Below are 4,953 nucleotides of genomic sequence, written 5' to 3' on the forward strand. Positions count from 1 at the left end.
AAGAAAAATTTTCTACTTGTAAGAATTAGAAGAACAACAATACCCTCTCACAAATAAATGACAGTAGTAATAACACACCAATAGCAACAAAAAATGCACAGAAAATCTAGAAACAGAGACAAAAACACATCAAGATTTTTTAACATGAAAAATCTCTTCAATGTGAGAAGTAAAAACTACGAATCACTAAGACTAGAAAAATAGCTTCACTATGATCAAAATAAGGTACAAGAAAGTCACAATTCACTGTACAAAACGTGCATACAACAAGACAAACAAACTAAAGCATCAAAGCTTACAAAATAAGAACCAAGAAGATGAAAATACCACAAAACAGAGCTGCTGCTGTGTGGCCAATATCTCCAGCTACAAACCTCCTATTGAAGATCCGAATGGTGAAAACGAAGAACCAAGCTTCTGAAACACACTATCCAAATTTGAACTCGATCCAATGGTTAACAGAAACAACTTTGTGTTTGTGCAAAAATGCTTTTTCTCTTTTCTTCTCTCCAGTGTTTGGTGTTTTCTCTGAAAAAAAGACCTCTCTCATACAACCCTAACTCATCTCAGCCACTTCACTCTCAGCCAAAAGATTCCCAGATTTAGATACCAACATTTAGACTTTTTTTCTACACAAAAAAGGAGTCTAAAAATCCAACAAAAATCAACTATTAAACTTAATTATTAATATCAAATATATATTAGAATATAAAATACATATTAAAAATAAATTAAACAGTATTTATATTTATACATAAATATATAACGCCTAACTTTAATGTACACATAACATTTTTTAACTTATTAATAGTATTTATGCAGGTTTATTCTACGTGGATAGAATTGGCGTATAATCACTTGAATACCAAATTTTTTCTTTGATTTCTAAATTTTAATATAGGCAATTACTATATATTTGTAGATATCGAATTTAAGACTGTATTTGTTTTTGTGGACATGACAGAGACATAAACAATAAATATCTAAAAGATATTTGAATAGAAAGACATGGACACTGAACACATTGTTGTTAGAACAATTTTTTTTTTTATTTTTGTATATGACAATGATGGACAAAAAATTTAGGAGAGTGGACATTTTTCCTTTTTATCCATAAATAATTACTCTTTGTTTTAAAATCCTAATATGAGCTTCTTCTTCGTCAAAGAGGTTCTAAAGAGGTACTCAGAGAGTATAGAGGTATTCTCTTCTCTCTATTCTTTCTCTCTATCTCTATGTTCTTCTTTTTTTATTGTGTTCTTCTTTCAATTGAAGTAAAAAGACCAAATCTAGCACATATTGAATTTCCCAATTTACACAATAAAAAAATTTAGAAGTAGAAAAATAAAAAAAATGAAAATGAATTGTACCAAAAAATTTTTAAAGATTGAGTTGGTCAAAAAAGACTAAATTGACAAGCAAATTTTAGCAAGTATAGTAAGTATCATTCATCCACTGTCCTAGAAAATGTTAGGCCACAAAAAAAAAGTGAGGCAAAGAGAAGAAGAAGAGGGTGAGAGATATGTCTTTTTAGCACGGTTCTGAAAATCGGTTCGGATTGGCCGGTCGAACCGGTTGAACCGTGAACCTCACATAAAAACGACTCGGGCAAATAGCAAAATCAAAAATTTTAAAAACCGGAATTGAACCGATGAACCGGCCAGTAACCGGTCGGTCGAACCGAACCGTGACCCGGCCGGTTTTTTGGCTGGGCAGCCAAATGTTGCCGTTTCAGCCTCTGCTTAGCCCTAAATCCCTAATTCGATCCTAAATTCCCAATCTCGTCGAGCTTCCAGCTTCCAGAAGTGAGAACGCATCTCTCAGACTCTCACGCGGCAGGGGTTATGTGACTCATCAAGCTTGTCGTCCGGTCGTCCCTCACCTCCGTCCAGCCACCGCCTCGTGCCGCTGCCGTTGTTCCTTCAAACAACCACTTTCATCGCGCATCAGCCGTCGTTCCTTCGAAGGTGCTCCACCACTGCTTGGTCACTCGGTGTCTCTGTCTCCCTGTTGCATGCTCTGTTGAAGGCGTCTTCGAGCTTCCAGGTAATTTTTTTTAGATATGATTATTTGATTGAATAACTGTTGCATGTCTCTGTCTCCCTGATGAGTATGATTGAATAGTTATTTGATTTTGTGAAGCTCTGTGAACTGAAGTCACTCAAGTGTGAACTGATGAACTATGATATACTGATATAGTGATATTGATCTGTGAAATCATGCATAACAAGTGTTAGATTGTTACAGGTTGAAAAATGTAATGGGCCATTTGGATGGTTCCCAAGGGTTTCCTCGGCTTTCCATATGTTAGTTCCTTCCCATATATCTGCTTTCAGTTGATGACTTGCTATGGTGTCTAGTTTATCCATTAGTGGTATGTTTAAAATTGTGTTTATAGGAATTGGAAATGTGGAACATTAATCAATATAAATGTATTGTTTGATATAAACAAGAGTATAACTGGAACTAGAAATTAGTGTTTTACAAAGAGTATAACAGTCACCTATTGACTAGATAATAGATATGTTCCACTTAATAATGAAGTTGTTGGTTCTGCACTGATTTACAATTTTTTTTAATTCTGGTTTTTGCTAATGTAGGTGATGAAGCCGATGATGCAGACTGGAACTTTGTTCTGTGAGAGTTAAAACATTACATATCAGTTCCCCTATCTTGGCTGCTAAAAGTCCCTATTTCTACGAGGTAGATTTTCTTTTGTCCTGATTAATTTTGCTAAAAATATTTTCAACTGCTTAGAGCTGTTTGTTTACGTGTTGCAGCTTTTTTCAAGTGAGACGAAGCAGTCAGAACAAAGACATGTGACCCTGAAAATTAATGCCTCTGGTATAAAACATAAAAGCTTTATAGTACCTATTTATTGAGCGTTCCCCCAAATAATTTTTTTTACAAATGCCATGTTTCTTTCTTCTTGTTACAGAAAAAGGTGCTCTTATGCAGTTATTGAATTTTATGTATAGTAGTACATTGGCCAATACTTCAGCAAGAAACAGTCCAACCATTGTGTGATGCAGCAAAGCTGTTTCTTGTTAATAAATTCAAGGATATAGCCAAGTAAGGGTTACCCTATTTTACAGAAGATTGTGTTATCTTATATTCTAGGAACCGTGAATTCTTTTTTATTAATCTTTTTTTGTATCTAGGATTTACTATTTCCTCGTGTACAACCTTTTTGTTTGATGGTGAAATTTTCATTTTCAATTTTTTTTCCGTCCATTCTTTTGTAGAACACTTGTTTCTTTTCATGACATTCTGCATGCTTTTCTTTGCAATGTTGCTTTTCCCTTTGAATGTTAACTCATGTTATTTGTGCAGGTATCAAGGAGCTTATGACCTTGCCATTAGCTGGTATAGAAGCAGTAATTTCTAGTGATGATCTCCAGGTTGCATCTGAAGATGTTGCCATTTTATGTTTGATTGGTTGTTTTGTTATTTGACTTTTGAATTTGTATTTGAATGAGATTATAGTTTATGTATGTAGTACTTTTAATTTGAATAATATTTTAAAGTATATATTAGACTATAATTATATTTTAATGTGTTTATTTACATTTTATTTATTATTTTATTATAAAACAATTTTTTCGGTTTAACTACGATAAAACCGGTTGAACCTATGAACCAGTAAACCAGTAGTTAGAGTAGTTCAATGACTGATTCGGTTCTCAGAACCTTGCTTTTTAGTCATCTTGCATAATATTTTAGTGTTATGCTCCATCTTTAGATAGTTTTGCTTATAACATCTTATTCTGTTTGAAGATAGCTGTTATATCTCTCATTGATCAAGTAGTACTTTTATTGTATTTTCTCAAGCACAATTTCCGCCACCGTTGACCGCTGCTAAAGATGAAACATAGGAAGCATTACCCTCCGTGGGCAGTTTCCAACAATCGAAAATTCAGTTGAACTAGGATAATTCATGTGGTCAATCAAAAAGGGATAAGTTGTATGTTCTTTAGGCATTCAGATTAGCTAATGAGCAACCTTTCTGAAGGTGGATCTAATCATTGACCGCACATCATGCGATGTTATGATTCTCCTCCAGTGTTCTAAGCATAATGTCTGCCATCTAAATAGAAGAAAATAAAAAAAAAATTGACGAAACAAAAATATAAAAGAACAAAATAAAAAAATACGCTCAGAGCAACTGTAAAGTAAAGGTAATAAAACATAAAAGGTATATAAAGAATAATAAAATAAAAAATATATAATAATATCTTTTATTTTTATGTATTTTTTATGTACTCTTTTAATTTTATAAAAATGCATCAAGATCAACTAATAAAAATTTTAGCAAAAGTTAAAAAAAATCAAATAATGATTACTAAAAAACATACAAAATCAGAATGGATTCCATGCTAAAATTCTGAGATCTGCAACCAACGAAAGAACACAACAAAAAAGTTAGCAGTGGGAGACCTGCGCGCACCAAGAACTCCTCATTTCACAACTAAACAAAATTGCTTCGTTCAATTATACGTATTAAAAATAGTTAGCCAAACTATTAACACGCTAGTATTGACACATTATTTTCTCTTTACATTTACGGTGAACTAATAATTATAGACCTTGATCATGTGGCGTTGAATATATTTAGTTTTGAATATATTTTACAATTGTATAAATAATAGAAAAATCAAAATATATAAAGCGCATGTATATTCACAAAAATATGTTCTAAAAAATTCATCGAGAGATCAACCTATACTGATACTTTTATTTGTAATGTTAGACAATACCAATTCCAAATGTATATCATTTAAATTATTACTCAAATTTTTTGTAGTATTTTCATAAAAAAAACAGACACATTATGAAAGTAACATAATGTAACGAAAAAAAATAGTAGAAGGAGGACTGAGGCAAGTAAAGATGATAGTTGTGTCCAAAATATCAAGGCAAGTAAAGATGATAGTGGTGTCCAAAATATTAAGC

General features: G+C 32.4%; 1 long non-coding RNA gene across 1 annotated transcript; it reads left to right on the forward strand.

Moving 5' to 3' along the window:
• Nucleotides 1-2,242: 2,242 nt before the first annotated feature.
• LOC107477865 (uncharacterized) lies at nucleotides 2,243-3,069 on the forward strand. Its single transcript, XR_008006822.1, has 3 exons — nucleotides 2,243-2,306; nucleotides 2,601-2,703; nucleotides 2,939-3,069. It is a non-coding gene; the product is annotated as an uncharacterized LOC107477865 (long non-coding RNA).
• The last annotated feature ends 1,884 nt before the right edge of the window (nucleotides 3,070-4,953 follow it).

Source organism: Arachis duranensis, chromosome 3 (assembly GCF_000817695.3).
Source record: "Arachis duranensis cultivar V14167 chromosome 3, aradu.V14167.gnm2.J7QH, whole genome shotgun sequence".
NCBI lineage: Eukaryota > Viridiplantae > Streptophyta > Magnoliopsida > Fabales > Fabaceae > Arachis > Arachis duranensis.